This window comes from Rattus norvegicus, chromosome 9 (assembly GCF_021556685.1).
Source record: "Rattus norvegicus strain SHRSP/BbbUtx chromosome 9, alternate assembly SHRSP_T2T, whole genome shotgun sequence".
NCBI lineage: Eukaryota > Metazoa > Chordata > Mammalia > Rodentia > Muridae > Rattus > Rattus norvegicus.
The window spans coordinates 127,152,801-127,176,189 of record NC_141542.1 but is presented as its reverse complement, the minus strand read 5'-3'; positions in this window follow the sequence as shown (position 1 = coordinate 127,176,189).

The following is a 23,389-nucleotide window of genomic DNA, read 5'->3' as shown; positions in this document are numbered from 1 at the left end:
AGATAACTATCATATAAATCTTGTCATATATTTCAAAGCAACCAAGAGTTTGAAGCTCCTTAAAATACAGAAGAAAAATCCTTCAGAGATGGAAACACTGATTACTTTGATATGATAAATATATGCATCTATCCAATTATTAAACTCTTGTATCAAAGTTTGCACAAGTATTATGAGTTCTCAAAAGGAAAAACAATTAACTTGAAAGCCATATTTACTCAGCATAGAGCATCTGACTCTAAATCATACCCAAACATTTTAAAGTATCACTATAATATTTACATTGTTGAAAATTTTTAAGATTTATTTTCAGGATACATACTCACATGCCACAGTATGTGTGTAGAGGTCAGAAGACAACTTGTGGGGTCCAGTCAATTCTCTCCCTCTACCATATGGGCATTAGGAATAAATCCAAGGTTGCCAAATAGAAAGTGGCTTTGCCCTCTTGCCAGCCTAAAGTAATTTTAATGTTATGCTTTTATTGATAATATTCATGTACATTTTTCTTCCTGCAATGAAATAAAATTTTCATCAAAAATATATTCAGAGCTTGAGATATCAGTCACTCTTCTAAGCTTATGGGAAGGCACTTGGTTCTGTGGATGCTTGTTGCCCTAGCAAAGGGGAATGCTAGAGGGGTGAGGCAAGAGTGAGTCTGAGCTCCCTCTTAGAGGCAAAGGGGAGGGGGAACAAAAGGGGTTGATAGAAAAGAGAATGGGAAGAGGGACAACATTTGAAATGTAAATAAATATAATAATTAATAAAATGGGGTATTCATCTATTTTTAAAAAAACCAATGTGGGAGAATATTCTAGAAGAAAGATGGACAAAACACAAATAAATGAGAAAAGGGGATGCTATGATGCTACTAAAAACAACATATGTAAAATCGGTTATATTGGCTGGGAAGTCTAGAAACTCACTCATGTGATGCAATGCAAGTTACAATGGTACAGTGCTTAGCCAATCATAGTAGATCTAAGAAAAGAGTCTTCACACATATAGAAATGCCCCCAAGTTACTGTAAGTGATCTTGTCTATCAGAGCTATAGAGAGAAGCTGCAATGGCTGAAACATACTGACAAGGGAGAAGGAAAATGTTATGTGACTGTAGAAGAAGAGTCAAAGAAGCAAGAGAAATAAGCTTAGGTTTAATTCTGTGTATTTTATTGCAGCAAATTTCAGAATATTTATAATTTTATCACAGGAGCCATAGGGAGCACAGAAGGAATTTCAAAATAGATTAATTATTGGCTTGATGCTTCATGCTACTGGATGCATGAAAAACAAAATGCAGAAGGGCTGGGAGAGAAATGAGAGACTAGTTTGAAGACAGGGGAGCTCACTTCAAAAAGAACTGCAGAATTGACAGTACTTCCAGATGTTGTAGATTGGGAGGACACAGGAAAGAAGAAAACAAATACAGTGATTGTTTGAGTTGTTGTCAGTCACATACTTCATATCTGAATCAATTATCTGCACGCAAAGTATTTCTACTTTTCCTAGAGGCATATGAATGATGAAGTCATTTGGTTAGAGATCAGTTACCTCTATGGTTCATATCCTATCACTGCTGGTACTTTCTAATTAATTCAACTTCAGTGTATCTATCGAGTGAGCCAGAGAAGTTAATGGCTTATGGATGAATGAGCTGTCAGTGAAGACACTGACAACCCTATAGTATTAAAATACATTGATCTCCGTAAGAAAAAAAGATTTCTTACTTGGTATAATATGACAAATACAAGCTACTAAAGTACTGATATTTAGATTTCAGTATCATGTGGGAAGAAAAGGTCAATAATATTTCTCCTTTATTACATAATCCCCTCTAATACTTTTGTCTTTCACAAGCAAAAGTTCAAAACTTATGCAAGACTTGTTGCTCAATCTACAGCAACATCACTTTGCAGAGCACAGGGACCTATGCTCTGTTCAGTTGAATTTTAAATACTTTTCAATATAAAAACCCTTGAATGCTGATTTAGAAAAGAAGCTTAGAACTCATTGTAACTGATGAGCAATTAATACCCTTCCTCGCCATTCTGGCGGAATCTGAAATGGTCTGATACCTGTGTTTGTCCTTGGGCATTCATATGATTAGTAATGAATCATAGACCAATGACAATTACTGTGCATCCCACTACAAGTAGAAGTGAAAACACATAATAAATCATTTCACCTGACTTTCTCCAAAGCAAAGGGGAAAATGCCAAACTACAGGCATAAAATGTCCTACTTGGTCTCTTAGAATTCTAACATAAACCTTTATTGAGCTAACTCTGCATCCTCAGCCAAGTTGGGCAGTAGTTGATGAGTGTCTAAGAATGAGAAAGCACTAAGTATGACTCCTTCCTCTGCTATGCAGGGCATTCAGAACCTCATGTTGTTAAAGTAATAATGGATCATCCTTACAAACATGGCGAAGACCAATGTAAATCACTTCAGTAACTTAATGCAATGCCAAATTCACATCACTGATCATTGACCCTCCATCCATTTTTACATAGTGACAAAACACCCATGATGAGCTCCAGGCTTACATATGGGCCTTTTAGAATCTTCCTGTATGTCTCCATCAAAAGTCTCAGAACAAAGATATGGATTGAGTCATGAGTTTGAGGAACCCAATGTTCTGATTGAGCATGATCAGACTGCCTGGCTCCCCTTGGATTCATGAAGAAAATCCAAAGCCTAAATATCCATAAGTACTGAGAAGGAGAAAGGATTCAGGCCTATAAAGTATCATAAGTCTTTTAGGGAACTCAAATTTGACAATTTTAACTTTTATAGTCCACAAAAAGGCATTATTATCTTTAAAAGCTTCTAAAGGTTTTTGTGTCTCAGATTGCCAATTACAAAGTACATATAATAACCACTGCCTCATGAAGTTTCTATAAAATTTTAATCAAATTATAAAAATATACATGCTTGGATACATGGCAGGTACTGAGCACATATTATTTACTTGGCTTCTTCTGTCTCAGTCACAGTGAATATTAAAATGTTTACAGATACCTTGGGACAGCTATGATAGCTCCACTGTTCTGTTTTTCTATTTCAGACTCAGAGCTGTGCATTTTTCTAGATTCTATGAGGTTTTAATGATTTTATCATTTTGGTTCCATCAGCCATTCATCTCACTTGAAATACATTATCCATTTCAATACAGAATATTTTACCTGTATCCAAACATAACCGACTGGTATCTCCTATGATGTGGAAACACTTTAATTGATGGTATTTAAGCTTTCTAAGAAGCTGTCATGATGCTTCAGAGGTGTTTGAGCTTGCCACTACTCCAGGCCTGAAGTAGACTTGCTATTAATATGTATCTGGGTCATGAAGTCATCTTTTGGAGTGAGACATTTATTCCTAATCCATGATCTCTTATCAGACTTTAATAATTATTTCTCAACATCTTTTTTATACAGGTAAGCCACTCCTCACAGTCTTACTACATGTGCAAATTTGATCAGAATTTCTAATTATCATTATTTTCAATAAAAGAAAAATTAGGCCTTAGGATGAAATGAGTTCTTCTGCAAACATATGACTTGAAAAAAGTCAGAGTGGGATCTAGTTCATTTGGAAAAGGACCACAATTCAATCCCCAGCATTCTAGTTAAACAATATCAAAAAACCCTGTTCCGATAGCATATTCTTGTAATCTTAGTTCTCAGGAGGTAGAGATAGGGAGATACTGGGTCTCATTGGCTAGTTAACCTAGCCTACTTGGTAAATACTAGGTTGGCAAAAAAAAATGTTTCAAAGAAATAGTGGACAGCACCTTAGGAATGATGCCCAAGGTTGTTCTCTGACCTCCACATTCACACACACACACACACACACACACACACACACACACGCACACACGCACACACACACACATACACACACATTCACACATGAGATAGGGGGAGGTCTTATCAACAGCACTCTAGATTATTAACCAGTCCTCAAACTTATATACTATCCTCAACACAGATGTGCATTTCTTCTTTGTAAATATTACAGCACTTAAGTGTAGAAAATTCTTCTTAGTTTCCATAAACACACAATTCTATTAATTTTCCCATTGAAATGACAGCGCTTAATGCCTCTCTTCAGTACTCCTTTCTGATGTTGTCTTCACAGTGAGAGCTCTTGGTAGGAATTCATTATGAATATCAAAGCACTGAGCATATAGTCTGTAGAAATAGACACATCTAAGCAACCAAGTGTCAGGAAATAAAAGCTTGATCACAAAGATAGAGTAGTTTTCAGAAGAAATCAATTAGAATCAAATTTAGACAAGAAGGCTGAAGAGTGAACTGAAAACATTCTAAGTTCCAATTGACAGGAATGGATTGTATTCCCAGTGGTCTCACTATTCTAGGATGCAAGCCCACCCTACCCAGAGAGTCTCTCACACAGACTGATGCCTGGTATGACTTAGTTACCTGCACTCAGTGTGTGAATACATGTAACATGTTCTGGGGGGCTTCCATAACACTAAGAGGAACACAGAGAGTCTTAATCCCTGCCACTATGTAAGTAAGAGGGAGGCCAGAAGAAATAGTATCATGATATGAGTATGTCTACAACTACAGAGACTGCATAACCAGTAACAACAGTGATTCTAACTATCAAACTTCATTGGAATCAAGATTGTCAACAATGACTATTTTCCCACCATTTTTCCATGATCTATGCTTTTAGAATTTTTTATAATAATTAAGATTGGTTTTGAGCATATAAAATAGTTATAAATTTATATAATTTACAAAGACAAGATTCTTACTTCATTATTTTGTGTGCTTCTTTAACAATATGCCTATCTAATAAGCAGAACTGTTGTCTGGAAAATTAATTCTCCCTTTAAGCAAAGTTTGAAATGAAGTAGAAATATTAGAAGGATGTAGAGAGAGAAAGGGAAGTTAGGGTGGTACTAAGATGCTGGTAAGACATCACTGGTTACAGCCAATGCTTGGCCTTATTCCTTCCTAGATACCTGCCTGCTGCCACGGGTATGAATCAGCTCTCTAGAAACATACCACTGTCAGCCATTCCAACAGACTTATGGAAATGGAACTGTAGCAATGCTCAGTACCAAAGGAGCTGTTCTAACAAATTCATGCCTGGAGGTTGACTGTGTCAGAGACTATGAAGACCAGAAAAGTGAGAATAAAAAGTAACTTCAATTCCTCTGGATCCACTTTCCACAAAACTAATTTTAAATTCTATACAAAGCAGCAAACTGTAACAGCCCAAATAAATAAATTTCAAAGGAAAATAAACAGAATCCTACATCAGTGAACATATTCCCAGGGCAGCCACAATTGTTGAATTTTCAACACTTGAACTTTAGAGTAAGAGAGATTAAGTTTATTTTGCTTCTCCAGCTCATACTGAGAGGGTGTGACAACAATAAAATTTCCCTAGATGAACCCTTTCTTAATTAGCAAATATTTTGGGTGTGCTTGTCAGAATACCTCAACATTATTCATTCCAAAACCAAAGTTCACAGAGTGTGAGCAGGCAGCAGAGGTTTGGGTATGTAACTACTGCAAGTCAAACAAACCCCGGGGGCTTTTGTCAGAGCATAAAGGAGTCATGTGGAAAAACATTGTTCTTCAACAATTCAAAGTTTGTCTCACCAGAAAAAGGGGTGGGGGTGGGGACTTAAATCAGGACTCAGAGGAAATAACCGTTTCTATTCAACTACCAGGGAAACCTGCGCAGAATCAGAGACACGTGCACATGTCATACTTTGCCATCCCAGATGCAACCACATATATAGCAAATGGAGGAAGAAGCCTGACAATCAAACACCTGGAAGTGAAGACTCTTAATATGGAAGCCAAATGCATTTCTTTTTCCTGCACTTGATCTCTAATGATGTATGACCAGTAACACATTAAAACAAAGCCACCAGGCATCTAAGAACATTTACTACTCTGTACAATCTCGAAATCAGTTTGTGAGATTCTGTAGGAAGTTCAGAGGAATATGAAATTTTATACGTTTATCAGAGATAAAAAATTCATTGTTCATTGTAGATTGGAGAAGGTATTATTGAAGAAGCAATATTGGGTTTGGACCTTACAAACTAGATAGATTTTAAACAACATGAAGCCAATGGACCCTTTTTAGCAGTCACTGTAGAAACCCACACAGTGTGAAGAAATAGGAGAAGCAGGGTTTTAGAATAGAGGAAATTTTGGATAGAGCAGAAAGTATGATGTAAGACAGTGAGTCATTGCCGATGTTAAGGGATAAAGTCTGAAATCACAATACTGTTCTGGGAAGTTAGTTTGGCAGCAGCTTCATGGTTACTTAAAGGAGAGAATATCAGGTGTAATATGGCCCTTTAAGAAGCAGTTTAACCAGAAAAGTTTGAACGCGGTAGCAAAAATATGGAATATGTAATGTAGGTTATATTAAGAATTGAAAATATTTGCTACATAGTTCATATACTCGGTATTTCAAGAACATGGAGGCAAGACGAATGGCCTGGCTGGGTCCTCTGAAGCTCAGGAAGAAAATGAAAATTTCTAGAGAAAATGTGGAAAGGCAGGAAAAGGAACCGGGAGGAGGTTTTGGAGGAGCAAAGACTCTCATATATCCTAAATAAGTGAATGAGTAAAATGCCAGAAAAATATAATTATGGAACTAAAAGGAGGCAATATGTCAAGAAGCAATAAGCTAGTGATAGTTCACTATGGAGACAAGAGGAAAAAAAGAATGGTGATGGTGATGATGATGGTGATGATGATGGTGATGATGATGGTGATGATGACTATAATGACAATGATGAGTTTGATGATGGTGGTAGTGGAGAAGAGGAGGAGGAAGAGGAGGAGGAGGAGAAAAGAAAGAAGAAAGAAAGAGAAAGAACGAAAGAAAGAGAGAGAGAGGGAGGGAGGGAGGGAGGGAGGAAGGAAGGAAGGAAGGAAGGAAGGAAGGAAGGAAGGAAGGAAGGAAGGAAGAAAAAGGAGACTGCTGTGTAATGGTGGGTGAAGCATCTTGTCTGAACTTTGGGAGAAGGCTGGGACACAAGACTCCACAAACCCTCATCCAGCTGGTATTCAGTTCTGAAACCACTGTAGTGTTTACATGCAAAATCTGCAAGAAGAAGGAAAACACATGGAAAAGAGGTGTGGTTTCAGAACTGTAGTTGTAGCCTAGCAGAGAAATCACCATGAAAACTTGGCCACAGGGACATGCATGGACACCAGAAATCAGGGGAGATGTTAATGGGGGAAAAATCGACCTTGTAGATTCAGATTCCAGCAGCAGTGATTCTTTGACAGGTGGCATGATGATATCATTGTGAAACATGTTTGATGCTGAACAGCTGACACATTTGAATAGACAACTGGAAAGTGGAATTCTGATCAAGTTAAGAGCCAAAGTAAAGGAGGTTTAGTAATTAATATGCATGAGTGTCAGTTTGATGATTTTGGAGTGAAGAAAATGGCCAAAGGGGTGTTTGAGGAGATATTTTCACACTTGTTTCATTTACTTTTATGTTTGTTTAAGATAGGGTTGTCAAACTGCCTGAATATGAACTTAACCATTTTCTCCTCATACCAGAAATTGATCTTACTGCCCAGCATGTGTCAGGCGAACATTCTACCACCAAACTATACTCAAAGTCCCAAATTATCCACCTAAAAAGAAAAATAAAATGAAAATGGAAAATAAGCATCTCTTGTTTTCTCTCACATGTGGAGTCTATAGTCAAAAACCCAAAAAGAAAACATAAAAAAAATGAGAGATTGTAAATGAAGAAAATTATATATAGAGAGATAGATAGATAGATAGATAGATAGATAGATATAGATATGTGTGACTAAAAATGTTGTCTTGAAACCCATTGCCATGCATAAAATGCACTTGTGAAAAGGAAGACAATCTAACCAAAAGGAAACGATCGTGCATGCCAACCTAGAAGAAACTACTAAATAAATCAAAATGCAAAAGAGGTTGAGGTGAATATGATTCACCAGAGATTAGAAATGTCAGAAACAAATTAAAAAAGGTTAAGGAATATGACTGAAGCGTCCTTGATGAGGGAGAGGTTAGAAGATGAATATAACCATGTAGAAGGTAAGAGAAAAGAAGTTTACACTGTCATTGCCAATGCAGCCTTACTCTTTACAGTGAAATTTGAGTTTGTATGCTTTGCTAAGATTAGTAAGACATACCACAGACCTACTGGCTTGAAATTAATGCTAAATGCAGAGAACACCATGTGAGGAACCTGAAGTGATGTGAGATGAAGATGAGAAAGAGCAGCAAGGTGACAAAAGGTGGCATGGTTCTGAGAGGGTTCAGACAGAAACAGAGTACAGCTCCCCTTGTGTTGCTTGGTGACTCACAAGAGTGTAGGATTAGATGATGTCAGTGTCTCAACATATGATACAGTTTTATTTTGTTTCTGCCTCAAAGGTCACATAGTAATGGCTTGACCCCCAGTAGGCACTATCAGGAGATCATCGAGTCATTAGGAAGTGAAAACTAGAAAGGCTTATAAGTCATTGGAAGCCATGACCCAGAAGGAAATACTCGGGTTCTGGTCTCTTATTCCTTCTATGTTTTGATTCCTGAGATAATTACATTAACTCAACTATATACACCCCCTCACTGCCATGCAGCACCCCCATCAGTGACTCAGAGCCCTGATTCTACCCCAACTTGAACCAGGACCTCTCAATGCACGATGCAAACAAGTGTCTTATGGTGTACGTTAACCACCTCTGTTCTGTTATAATACAGACTTAGAGGCATATAATGCAGTTTGTTAACTGTGTGAGATAACCACCACTAGTCTGTTAAAATACTGACTTTAACTCCCGTCTATCAACTATGCACCTTCAGTCTGTTATAATACAGGGTTAACTGAAAATGATGAAGTCTGTTAACTGTGTCTGATGACTACCCCCTGTCTATTAAAATACAGAGTTAACTGCAAATACTGAAGTTTGTTAACTGTGTGAGTTTACCACCTCCAGTCGGTTATACTGATGGCCAGGTGACTAAGACCACTCCCTCTTGGCATGTTGAATTTTTCTGGAAATACATATTGGCTCTTTTGCATTTGAAACTTAATCAGCATTGATGTCTCCACTTCATTTGTCTTGTAGGTTTTCTCTTGTATATTTATACCCCCAAGGAGTTCTTTTTGCCAAGAAAAAGGGACAGGAAATAGAAAAAGGGACAGGAAGTGGAAAGCTCACAGCATTCTCTAGTGAGACAGTCTACCTGCTCTGGGTGTACAAAGTTGATCACCGCAAACAGAAATCCAAGTACCTGGTGGAAACATCTCACAGTTCTCACAGGGACACCTGACTTGTAAACTACATGGTTGTAGTCTTTAAAACTACAATTCAGATGGTATTCAGAGGATGTCCCACAGCTACCTGACACTCCTGCAATCTCCAGCTACTGTGGATTCCCTAGATTCTGAAAGAAGTTCATGAAAAGAAACAGTCATAGTTTAGCCAAATTGGGGAGAGAAATAAAACTAATCTCTTGTTTGTAGAAGTCTTAAATCGTATAGACAAACATTAGACAAAGGCCAGGAGATACACAGGGTTAGCTTTGAGACCAGTCCTTTTATGAAGGAAAGTGACTAGGTCCCAGATTACCCATAGGTTTCTGTCCTCAGCAGTTCTGCCTACATTTCAGAATGAAGGTTCTTTTCCTTTCCTTTCCTGATATTATTATGCAATGTTTTCTTCAAGTCTGAGTAGTGTATGAAAAATCTCCACCCATCTGGTATTTCTTTGTCTCTAGGCCCTGCCTCTTCAATAGATGAAACCTTTTATAACATTTCTGTGGAGGTCAGTTGCAAATTCTGACTCCTGTATCCTTCTAAATACATTGACTTTACATGGGTCAAATTGATGATAATCTGACAATTTAAGAGAGGCCAATAAGTTTCTCTTCGGAAGTCAGAGTATCATCTCTGTCTGGCCAAAGCCACAGGCCATTCTCTCTCTCATAGGACCACCTTTGTAACACCAGTTTTACTAAAAGTAGTAATAAGAAGCACTCACCAGGACTGTGGTGTTGGGGCACAGAAACAAACCAACCTCATGCAGTGCAACATAAAGATTATGCAGAAGCAGATGAGAAGGACCAAATTATAAAACAGTACATCCTGCCTATCCTGATAAAATAACAAAGTCTTTACCCAGTACAAGGTTAGTTCCTGTGGTGGTTTTAATGAAAACAGCATCTCCACAGACTATGTCTTTGAATGCTTACACACCAGGAAATGAAACCGTTTGGAAGAATTAGAAGGATCAGGAGTTGTGGCCTTGGTAGAGTAGATGTGACTTTGTTGGAGTGGGTGTGGCCTTGTTGGAGTGGGTGTGGCCTTGTTGGAGTGGGTGTGGCCTTGTTGGAGTGGGTGTGGCCTTCTTGGAGTGGGTGTGGCCTTGTTGGAGTGGGTGTGGCCTTCTTGGAGTAGGTGTGACTTTGTAGAAAGAAGTATGTCCCTCGGGGTGGAGTTTGAGATCTCAAAAGCCCAGGCCCAGCCCAGATTCTCTTATCTCTATCTGTGGATCAGGATGCGAAGCTCTCAGCTAGCACTCCAGACACATATGTTCTGCAATGTCCTGCTATGCCCCTGCCATGATGACAATGAACTAACCTCTGAAATTGTAAGCAAGGTTCCCCTTAAATGCTTTCTTTTATGAATTGCCTTAGTTATGGTATCTCTTCACAGCAATAGAACAGTGACTAAGACCCTACCAATGCCAATTCAGATATTAACACAAGGGTAAAATGGACGGTCCAGATATCATCTAATCTACCAATGAAAGTTTGTTCCCCCATCCTGGCTTTCTCTTCCATAATTCTTTCTTCTATTGTAATTTCTAAGGTAGTTGGCAAATTTTACAACACCATTGAATTGTGACTGGGGTTCTACCTGTTCACATTGTAATTTGTTGGTTATCGGCGGGTAGACAACACAACCAGAGATGAAATGCAAATTTTGATGTTTATTCTTTTCTTAATTGTGCTTTATGCCAGTTTCTAACCATATTTTAAAATATTGAAATTAATGAGAACTTTGAAGATTTTTACCTTCCACCATATACCACGATAGTCTGTTTTCTATTATTCTGGCCTCATACTGTCTCCATAGACATTTAACATGTCCAATTGTGTTAGTCATAGCCTAGACAACCTCATGACGGAAACACAGCCTTTCCAAGTTGGAAGCTTGTTTTGACATCACAGGAGTAGAGTGGCAGGTATGGCCGGTGAAGTTAATTAGTTAAAACTAATTCTCTGTTTTCTCATAAGTGACATCTCAGAGACACTCAGAGAAATCTGCTTCTACCATATGCTTGAAGAAAGCAGTCCACAAAGACTGCTAGGCCAGGACCACAGGCATATGCTCAGTCCCTTACTATTAAAATCTTTCAGTCTAAAGACATCTAACCCCTGGCCAAACCTTGGTCTAAAACAGGAGTGTTTGGTCTAACTAGATCCCAGTGTGCTGCCTGGACTCTAATGAGGTGCGGTTTCGCATCTACTCTTTTCCCATGAGTTTCTCTTAGTAAACACTATTTCTGAAGCCTGGAGTATACCTAGAGGACATTAACTTCAGTCATCTTGATACAACCTTCCATTTTTTAATTAGTTGCAGGGACTTTAAAACACTTTTAGTTAATGACATGAAGAAAACAAAACAATGTTTAATAAGAAAAATAATTAATGATGGGTCAAACACCAGATCGGTTGATGCTGGACTCGACAGAACACATGATACACTCTTGACTTCAAGTCTTCTTTTCTGAGATATAAAAAGATCTGTTTATCTCCTGTTTACTAAAATGAGCATTCTCACTTGTTACTCTTCCTGTCAAAGATCTCTCTGATAATTTTTCTGTAAAATGATGGCACCTAAGGCTTTAATTTGATTTCAGTTATGCTCCATCTACTTTTCTGTTTTCTGCATTTAATACATTTGGAAAAAATAGAATGGCAATGAATATAGTCATGTTACATCCCAGGAATCCTTGAAGCAACTTCTCTTACTTTTCCAATTGAATACAGGATGAAGAAAGGGTAGGAGATGCCAGGTGGGTTATATTCATACATCATTAACTACCTATGGCCCAGAAGACAATATTGTAGGTAGAAAAAGAGTATAAAGTTCATATGTCAAGGAAGTTCATATCAGGTTATGGGAAGTCACCTATGAATAAATAATGAGTAATACTGAATCACACAGAATCTCAATAATTTTTATTGCTATACATTGGATTGGACCAAGGGCTTCCACAAAACAGTGTTCCTCGATCACTGTTCCCTTTCTGGCTGTTTGTCAGGACCAAGACACAACAACATAGAAACACAGAAGCCAGAGCATCCTAAGGTGATGAAACTATGTGTTATGTACTTAACTCAGATCTCAAAAAATAGCATGTAAGACTCCAGGCAGAGAGGCCAAGAGCTTCAGACACATACGCTAGTAAAAAGCCCCAGAGAACGCTGTAGAATTCTGAGATTGTCCAGGGAAGCTTTTTTTGAGACCTTCCCTTCTCTAGAATTCTTCCACTTACTGGGCAGAGAGTCAAAGAGCAATTCAAGGAAGGAGGGGAGAATGGGATCATAGGCCAAATGTCTCCTCGATTATATTCCCCTGCTAATTCTCACAACTTATAAATAGGTTAATACGTTTTCTTCCAAGAAAAAGAGCGCTATGTAAACGTAATAAAGGAAATAATGTTGAGATGGGGATTATTCTGATGAGCCCACTGTCATCCTTATGGTCCTTTAAGAGGGAGATAGAAGGTCTGTGGTCAAATGAAATGTAACAAAGGAATCAGAAGAGACAGGGAAAGATATGTGACCATGCTTGGCAGCTGGCTTTGAAAGTGAGCAAAGAGGTCCACAAGGAAAGGGGGTACAGGTGGCCTCTAGGAATTTGAAATAGCAAGGATATAGCCTGTCTTCTACAGACTCCAGAAGAGATGATACCTTGCCAATACCTTGATTTGGTTCAGGGAGTCCCAAGTAGAATTCCTCACTACTAGAACTATCAAGTGATAAACTGTATATATTAAAGCCACCATGTTTAAGCAGTCGTGGGAAACTAAGACTACTATACTATTATACTATTTTATTCTATTATACTATTATAAATGTGATGTGACAGGATTCTAGGTGGTTATTGGTCACAAAGAAAATGTCTAGATGTCTTCCAATGACAAACACAAGTGTCATCAAGTTGCAGAGCTGGTGGGTGATGGCTATATATCCCCCCACCCCCTATTCTGCCAGTGTTTTCAATTGATCCAACAACCAAGTCACATGCTGAACAAAAAGTCTGATTTATGGAGGCACTATAGAAAAGAACAACTCAATCATCTCAGTATTTGAAGGATTCCATCATAGCCATTCATTCATTCACCAAACATTGTGAGCCATGTTGTTAAATACTCAAGCCAGAAATAAGAATTAAATAGTTATAAGAGACTTGACATTACAGAGTTGTCCAGAGAGCCAATCTACTTTAGGAGAAATACTCTCTTCACTGTGTGTGTGTGTGTGTGTGTGTGTGTGTGTTTTCTAGTTGAGATCTATTTATACTAAAGCAGATGCTCACTAAACAAGAATGCACTCGAGCAAGGTATAGTTAATGATTTAGTTATAATAGCAGTGTTTCATTGTTGGGAAGGAAAGGACATCAATGCTCTTGTCCAGAATAAAACTATGTATGCTATGTTACTGGCCTACCAGGCAAGATGTGCTCACCAGTGCAATTGTGTCTTGTCTGCTATGGAGTAACTAACCACTTTCTGATTGGACTTGAGGTCTTCTCCAAGGGACAGAATGGAATTGCATGCCTGATACTGTAATCCTGGTAAAAGCTTGTGGCTAGGAAGGTCATAAGCCCTAGGGTTGAAGCAATTATCATTTTGCTCACTGGTCCTGTTGTTAAAGAATAAGAGACTGAGTACTCAGTCCTGTGGGGAACATCTCAATATCCCTTCATACACAGTAAACATTGTGGAAGAAGAGGTAAAAAGAATATATGAACTGTTGGATAAGAAAGAATGCTGTTAAATGCTGTTCTCTGGACATGACATGGCTATTGTACTCAAAACCTCACAGCAGATGTGGTTACCTGCACAGGATTGTGTCAGACTGACAAGTTTCCTTCAAAGACTGTGGGGGCTGCTCTCCATGCCTCCCTCTAACTGTGGAGCTGTTGGAAGTTGATAGCTGCTAGATGAGAGAGAATTGTTCTTTTTTAAAAAGGTGCTTCCACTGGTAGGTTTCCCATGCTCTAGGGGATGGCCCCAGATGTATGCACATATGATTAGCACTAGTGCTAATTGGACTCAGTCAATTGTCAAAAAGAAAGAGAGAAGACATGATGTTGAGCAAGTAACATGTTGGAGAACAGAGAAAATTGGGGGGGGGGCAACGGGGAGTGGATAGGATCTTGTTTCATTGTGTAGATGCATAAAAATCTCAAAAATAAAGAAAACATATAATAAAACTTGTGTTTCCTATGCTCAACACCAATTTCTGTCATTAATACTTTAAAAATAAGTAAGAGTGATAGAATTCACAAGGACAAAATTAAAACAATAGGGGCACCGAGAATTCTCAAAATTACAAAGGAAAAAAAAAAAACTAACAACAAGCCTGTCCTTTAGCTCACTTGGTGAGGAATTAAAATCCCAAAGATCAATTTAACTGTGTAACATCTGTGATACTACTCTGATGTCCATATCAATGACTAAACCACTATGTGAAGTTAAGCAAGCTACTCTGCCTTTGTTAAGCCACAGTCTTCTTACCCTTCCTCATAGGAGTAGACAAAAAGTATATATAAGAACACAGGCTGTCACACCCAGCCCATGGGAGGTGTCATTACCATGGCAATTGTTGTTCTCTACAATCGCTTATTCCATCTGTAACCAATCACCACACTCTCCCTGGACCCCCTCCCCACCATCGACACTATTGCTTAACCCTTTCTGGAACCAACATACAAACTCATGTGACAGTATTTCCATTCTTCTCCACTCTAGGAACTATTTAAACTGTTTCACCTCCTTTCTGTTTCACACCAGTCTGTTTGCTTATGTTTTTATTTAACTTGGATAGCTTTGGAAAGCCAAAGTTGTTGTATAATAGCTTGAGGAACGCAGCAGAAAATAACAAGCTTTCTAAGAGCTCTGCTCAGATTCTAAAATGAGCCTGAGGTTTCAGGGAGTGGGGGAGCATTAGCAAAAACAGTCTGTGAGGAAAAGAGGAAGGTAGGATGAAAAGCATTTCCTGGAGCTAGAGAGCAAAGCACCAGCTGCGGAAACACTCCAGGACTCTAAACCTGGAGGATTTCTGACAGTGAGCCCATCATCACAGGAATACATTGTTTCTATTTTTCAGGGGTCCTAGGGTTTCTCTGAGCAAACTCTAACATCCCTGGGTAATAGACAGGACATGCACAGACAGAGAAGCTGAAGTTGTGCTTCCAAGTTGCAAGTTATCTTGAGACAAAAGAAGAGAATGGTGGGATTTCTTTCCTAGCTACACATGTTAAATTCCATTCTGACTCTTGTCTTCCTTTTACTCAAAGAAAAACCAAGAGTGTGTATTGACCCCCCAAGTAATAACTTTTCATCAAAATAATCAACAGTTACTTTTTTCACTGTGTTTCAATTGCCTCTCAATTTCCCTGAACATGGAGTCTCTACACCTGCCTCACGCCCCACCATCATGGGACATAGAAGGAAAGGGTTAAAACTGATTAGCACCTGGACTGGGAAAATGTGAGCTTTATTCCCAGGGTGCCTAGATTTGTGGCTTGAGTCCTGCATTTTAATGAAAATACAAACAAGTCACCTCAGGCAGAAAGATCTCAGAGGAAGAGCTGAGCCAAAGCATCAAAAATGCTTACCTGGCGTTGTTACTTAGGTCAATCCATGTATGCCACAGTTCACTGCTGATAATTCTGTTTTCTAATTTTCAGTGTGATGTGCTGCTTGAGCCATGGATTATTTCATAAATATATGATTTCCACTTTACTGGATACTAGGAACACTAAAACCCAAAGTCATGTAATTTGTTTGTAAAATCTTGAGGCTACAAGGATGGAGAAAGTCACCCTGGGCTGATGGAAAGGTAACCTAATTAGTGCACAATTTAGAAGAGTGTAATGAGGCTGGAGTTGAGAGCTGCAAACCTAAGGAGTCTGCATCTTTGTATCAGTTAGAAAACAGGCAGGATTCACAAAAACGTTTGCACAGCAACCTGTGTAATCACAAAACAAGAGCAAATGACCTGGCACATCATGTAGCTTATTCCTGCCTCAGAATTTAAAGTAATTTAAAGTTAATACGCTGCAGCTACCACTGCCAACAAAAACAAAACTCAGAGATACAGATCAGGATCAGTGGGAGAAAAATAGAAAGTTGGCTGTAAATTCCCTGATCCCCTCTATGTATCACTTAAAGCCCTAAACTACAGTATATTTATGAGTGTACTTGCTGGTTTTGTGTGTCAACTTGACACAAGCTGGAGTTATCACAGAGAAAGGAGCCTCCCTTGAGAAAATGCCGCCATGAGATCCAGCTGTAAGGCATTTTCCCAATTAGTGATCAAGGTGAGAAGACCCAGCCCACTGTGGGTGGTGCTATCCCTGGGCTGATAGTCCTGGTCTCTATAAGAAAGCAAGCTGAACAAGCTAGGGGAAGCAAGATGAACAAGCTAGGGGAAGCAAGCCATTAAGTAACACCCCTCCAAGGCCTTTGCATCAGTTCCTGCCTCCAGGTTCCTACCTTGTGTGAGTTCCTGTCCTGACTCCTTGGATGATGAACAGCAATGTGGAAGTGTATGCTGAATAAACACTTTCCTCCCCAACTTGCTGTTTTGGTCATGGTGTTTTGTGCAGGAATGCAAACCCTGACTAAGACAGTGAATCTATATAGAAAGGTATCATTGATATTTCTGCTTATGTAGAAAATACAGGGAGCTAGCAAGTGAGGACAACATCAAAACTATTCAACACCTGATTATTTCAATATAGAAATGCAGAGGAAAATGATGGAATTAGGGCTTCTGAAAAATGCCACAAAATGCTAAAATAGAGTAAGTTTTAGTGAAGGGTATGTAGATTTCAAATACAGAGCTTTGCTTTTGTTAAGCTTAAATTTATTAAATATGTCAGCATACAGATTTTATTCATTATATATGAATGAGACACACATTGCTACACACATATATGAGAGAGAAAGGAGAGATAGTTGTCTCTCAATATCCATGGATAATTAAATACTATGGTTGCCTAATTCATGGTGTGGTCTTTGCATATAACCTAATACTTCTTTCAAATACGTAAATCATCTCCTGATTAGTTACTACTAACACAGTGGAACTGCTTTGAAAAGACTTGCCATGTTGTTATACTCTACTGTTTAGGAAGTAATGAATGGTAAGTACATTCATAGTAGGGAGGTAGCTCAGAGAGGGTAAGATGCCTGCTGCACCAGTATGAGGACTTCAATTCAGATTCCCAGAACCCATCTGTAGCCAGAAGTGGTAAAACACCTGTAACTCCAACATTTCTATAGCAAAATGGGAAGCAGAGACAGGAGGATCCCAGGAAGCTCAAAGATCAGCTAGACTGGCACGTGCAAATTAAAAACAAACAAACGAAAACAAGAGCCTCTCTCTCAAACAAGACAGAAGGACATGTGTTGTGGCAAGGACACAACCATACTCCCACACAGGATCATCTGGAAAGACATGCACGTGCACACACACACACACAAATAAACACTCAGTACACATTCAGCATAGAAGCTTTTTCACAAATACTTTCAATCTGCAGGCAGTTGAACAAGTGGAGGCAGAATTTTCTGATATTCTGAATTGCTGATTGTAAATGCAAAACGATATTGATATGCTGTTACACAAAATGCAGAGACATTTTATGTGTGCATTTTTTCTTTGATTAGAAAATATTAAATTGACAAGGGAAAGTATGTGTGTTCAATGTATACAATTTATCATGTTATACACATGTGTACATTGTGTATTGGATGCCAAAATTAAATTAATAGGCAACATAGTAAGCCAGAAGTCTAGTTATCTTTGTTAGGGGATGTCATTTCTTTCCAAGTTTCTAAGAAATGTAATTGTATATAACACAAGAATCATACTAGAGGATAGCTTCTCAGAACACGTTCATCTGTAATAAAAAAATCTTTACTAATTTGCCTGTGTACTCCTCACTAACTTCCATAAGCAACATCTAAATTCTCACTGTCATCCCACCACCCAGCCCTCAGCAGCCACTATTTTTGCTGCATCTGAATCTAACATTTTAAGTTCCAAATATAAATTGGATCATAGATTACATATCTTCCTATACCTGGTGGATGTGTCTTGATAAAATATGCTACCTGTTCATCCACATAGCTTCTTGGTAGACAATACCTTCATTTGCATGTTCATTTGTCATTGGTTGTAATGCTGTGGATAGTCTAGGACCTGTAATGCTGCGGATAGTTTAGGGCCTATTGCAAACCAGCCAAGCATTTTACCACTGAGCTGCAGCTTCAGGCTCCATATTGCTTCCAGTGACAATGTTATTTTCTTCTATAGCTCAGTAATATTCTACTGTGTGTGTTTCTGTGTATGTGATTTTCTTCAACCACGTATTTATCCACTGATGAACACTGATGTTGATTTTATAAGCTTGCTATTATTAGACATTCTTCAGTGAGAATGGGAATCTGATATCTGTAAAGACGTTGATTTTAATTCCCTTCATATTATATTCAATAGTAATATTTCTGAATCATTCTGCCTTCAATTTTTAAGATACTCTCTATACAATAGAGTTATAGTTGTTGCAATAACTGTACTGACAGTGTTACCGATGTTGTTCTAGGATTCTTTTTTTCTTCTACATTCTACCAACGTGTATTATATTCTGATGTTGTTTTGATCTTGGTTGTTCTCCCAAGTGTAAGTTGACATCCAAGAAGTCTCAATGTGTGTTTCAACCATAATTAAAGGTATAGAATGCCTTTGCACATCCCTGCTGGACTTCTGAGTGCCTTCTTTAGAAATAAGTATTCAAGGGCCGGGAAAGATGGCTTGATGGAAGAAGAGGTTGTCATAAAAGTGCGAAGATGAGGATTTGGATTCCCTGAACCCACGTGAAAAGCAGACAAGCATGATAGCCAGCTGTGATCCAAGCACTAAGAGACAGAGACAGTGAATCCTCAGGACAAGCAGGCTATCTAGATTAGACAATGTTGGTGAGCTCCAGATTCAAAGACAGACCCTAACTCAGTAAATAAAGAAGAAAGCAATCAAGATATCCTGCAACTTTAAGCCTGCATACACATGTGCACCCAAACGCATGCAAATTCACATACACAAACATGCATACCATACAGATGTACATGCAACAAATAAACAACTCTTTATATTCTTGCTCATTCTTAACAGGTTGTTCCGGCTAGTTTTATGTCAACTTGCCACAAGCTAATTTGAGAAGACGAATTTTCAACTGAAAAAGTATCTCTAAAGATCGGCCTGTAGGAGAGTTGGTAGTGCATTTTCTTAATTAGTGATTGATGTGGGAGTGCTCACCCCTTATGTGTGATGCCACTGTCAGGCTGCTGGTACTGGGTGCTATGATAAAACAGACTGAGTAAGCCATGAATAGGAAGCCAGTAAGCAGCACTCCTCCATGTCCTCCAGCTCCTGCCTCCAGGTTCCCGTCTTGAGTTCCATTTTTGATTGAGTTCCTGCCTTGACTTCCCTTGGTGAGGAAGTGTGATCTAGGAACTGTAAGCTGAAATAAAGCTTTTCCTCTACAAGTCATAGTTTAACACAGGTACAGGTTATTTAGAGTTGCTATTAAATTGTGTAAATTGTTTATAGTTTTAGAGACTGGCTCCTCATCAGATACAAATTTTACAAATGTTTCCTCCTAATCCATGAGTTAGTTTTACATTTTGTTGACTATTTCCTTGATGTGCTTTTCATCCTCACGCATCTTATTTGTTACGTTTGGTATTTGTTCGCATATTTGTTTGGTATTAGAGCCAAAATTAAACAAATACTACTGTCATAGAATCTTCCCGTTTTTCAAGACTCTTAAGCCTTCACCATGTCTCACTTACATTTACAGTCCTGAATGCATTAATTAGGTCTGAAATAGTTGGGTACGTGGTGTAAGATGAGAATCCAACTTCATTACTTTGTATGTGTTTGTGATTTTTCCCACTACCATTTAGCATCATGCATGTTTGGCATCCTTATCAAACTTCTGCTTATTAGATATATGGGTTTGCACCAGGGTCTCCATTGTTCTACATTAACTGTACTTCTATTTAATTCTTACACCCCTTTGTAACACAGATTGTGAACAAACAGCCCACCTTTGGCTTGTTTCTCTTTCTCAAATTTTATAATCAGTTTTTATTCTAATCTGTGAAAAGTGCCTGTCCTAGTTACTTTTCTATCACTGTGATAATACAACATGGTCAAGGGACTTATAGAGGAAAGAGTTTATTAGTTTATAGTTTATTAGATGGTTAGAGTCCATGACCATGTACGGCATTAGGCAGACAGGCATGGCACTGGAAAGGTGTGGGCTTTAAAAGCCCAACCCAAGTGACACACCTCTAACAAGCTCCATACCTCGTTATCCTTTTTAAATAGCTCAGCAAATCCAGGACAAAGTAGACAGACATTGGAGCCCATAGGGGCCATTCTCTTTCAAGCTACCATAATAACATTGGGATTTCTGACAACAATTTTATCCAATCTGTTCTTTAGGTAGTATAAATAATTCTTGTTTTCCTTCCAATCTCCAAGCATCTTGCTATGTTTTCAATGTCCCCATTAAAATTCATGCTTAAACTTATCACCTCTCTCATACTAATGGGAGGTAGTGCTTTTGGGATATGGCTTGTTCATGAGGTCAAAGGCTGCACTGTATTAAGACCATTGTAGTAGGGGTAGGCTACAGTTTTCAATTGCAAGAATGACTCATGAAAACTAAATTTTGCCTTTTCAATTTTTCTTACCACTCATCCTCTGTTCTGGGCTCTCTTGCCAGTGAAGTTTTCTTCCAGGTTATGACACAGCAAGAAGATGTCAGCTCTTTGATGTTAGGCTTCCCAAATTTCAGAAGGTGAAAATATAAGTGATGTTCTTTTCTTTAGAGTGATGCTAGCATGTTGCACCAGCACAACATGGACTAAGCTCTTCCTAAACTCACAGCGTGATTGCTGTGGGTTTATTGGAACATCTCCTTGGGTCCCATGTAAAAATGTCAAACAAGCCTGTCTGAATTTAGAAGCAAATAGCAGCTCCTAACAGATTAGTGACAGCTATATTCCAAGAAAAATGAAGAAACATAAGCATGTGGGGACCATGGACAAAGTATTCCCTCCTTTGAAGGAGTCAAATGTCCACCTAAGTTCTCCATCAGGCACAAAGACATTGGTGTGTTCCTTTGACCAGAAGGAAGGCTAAGTCCTTTTCAATCTTCCTCAGAAATCAAGACCTTATGTTGTTGTATTTTAGCACCAGCTTCTACTCTAAGTCATTGAGCAACCTCTAAATTGTTCTTACAAATCTAGAATGTGGGGAGGGCACATCATCTCAGATAAAACAGTTTGTCTGATCTGGGACCTGTAACCCATCTTATCATGTGCTTGTGCTCATATTTGCTTCTGGAGACTGTTTCTAATTCATGGGTGCTGTTGTAAGATAACCTGGCCTCCTTGGGTTCAATCAAGGTCCATAACACTATATATGCTTAGAGTATACTTTTGAATGTTCACTTCAACTCTCAGTACAGGATGCAAACATGAGAGTCCCAAAGTGACTTATATTCTCTCTAAATGCTCAGTGTTTCTCTGCTTTCAGAAATATTCCCACCACAATCCTTATTGTCAAGCAAAAAGTATATTTTTGAGCCTGATTCTTAATTTCCCAAGGTTGTCTTGTCTGTCACCAAATCATGGTGGCGTGCTCTCTGCAGCTTGGCATTGGTGAACCTGTCATACTATTTCAGTTATTTTAACTATTTTAACATATACCTCTCTTTTTGCAAAATATTCTAGAAACCTCAAAATATCCATTAGATTTTGTTGTTTTTTCACACACACAAAAATGTCTGGTTTTAAATATTTCTACTGTGTTTTCTTATATTTTACTGAATTTTATGTAAATAATCTCATTTTTATGACATGCATAAAATAATTCTTGTGAATTTTTTGCTGACTCACTTATTAGCAAAGTGTAGGAAAAGAAAAATTAATGTATAAGAGCATGCTATGGAAATGGCAATATTAATAACACTATTTTTACTGCCTCTGGTCATACAGCTTTATTCCCTGGATTGTCCCAAAATCTAAGTTTCAGACCTTCCAGCACAGCAGTGCGTAATCATCATGTTTGGAAGGTTCCCAGAAGGGTTTGTGCATCATCAGTGTTAATGGCTCATCCTTTGAAATGACCTCTCTTTCCAGCTATATCCTCAATAATCCAAAACGGTGAAACACAATTATAAGTTTTCTTTTTAATTTAGGAACTAAACGATGATTTCCATTTACTAACAAAAGTGAAACATCCTATAAAGGGGTAAGCATAGCAAAGCAAAGCAAAACACTTCCCATTAGTCTCAGAGATGAAATAGACTATTTTATATTTTCACTAATTTATTTTATAGCTTTTACAATTAGACCAGCTTAAGTCACACATGCATCTTTGTATTGACCTTGTGATAGAGTTTGTCCAATCTGTGATTTTTTTCAACAGGAAAGATTTTTGCATGACTATAGCCAAGAGTCTTAGACAAATGAAAGAGATTCAACAAGGACTTCATAACATACTCCACACATGAGTCCTTCCCATCAACATAAAGTGTTGACCCATTAGTGAGGTCACAGTAAACTCATATATGTGTGTGTATGTGGGTGTGTATGCGTGCATATATGAGTTGTGTATATCTGTATATTGTATGTGTGTATGTATATATGTGTATATGTGTATATATGCATGTAATAACAATTGATTTTATTTTGTCTTTTTTTTTTTTTTAGGAGCTGAGGACTGAACCCACGGCCTGGCAAGCACTCTACCACTGAGCTAAATCCCCAACCTAAACAATAGCTAGAATATGGCAAATACATAGGCGAATGCCAGCAGCAAACCACTAAACTGAGAATAGGACCCCCGTTGAAGGAATCAGAGAAAGAACTGGAAAGCTTGAAGGGGCTCGAGACCCCTTATGAACAACAATGCCAAGCAACCAGAGCTTCCAGGGACTAAGCCACTACCTAAAGACTATACATGGACTGACCCTGGACTCTGACCTCATAGGTAGCAA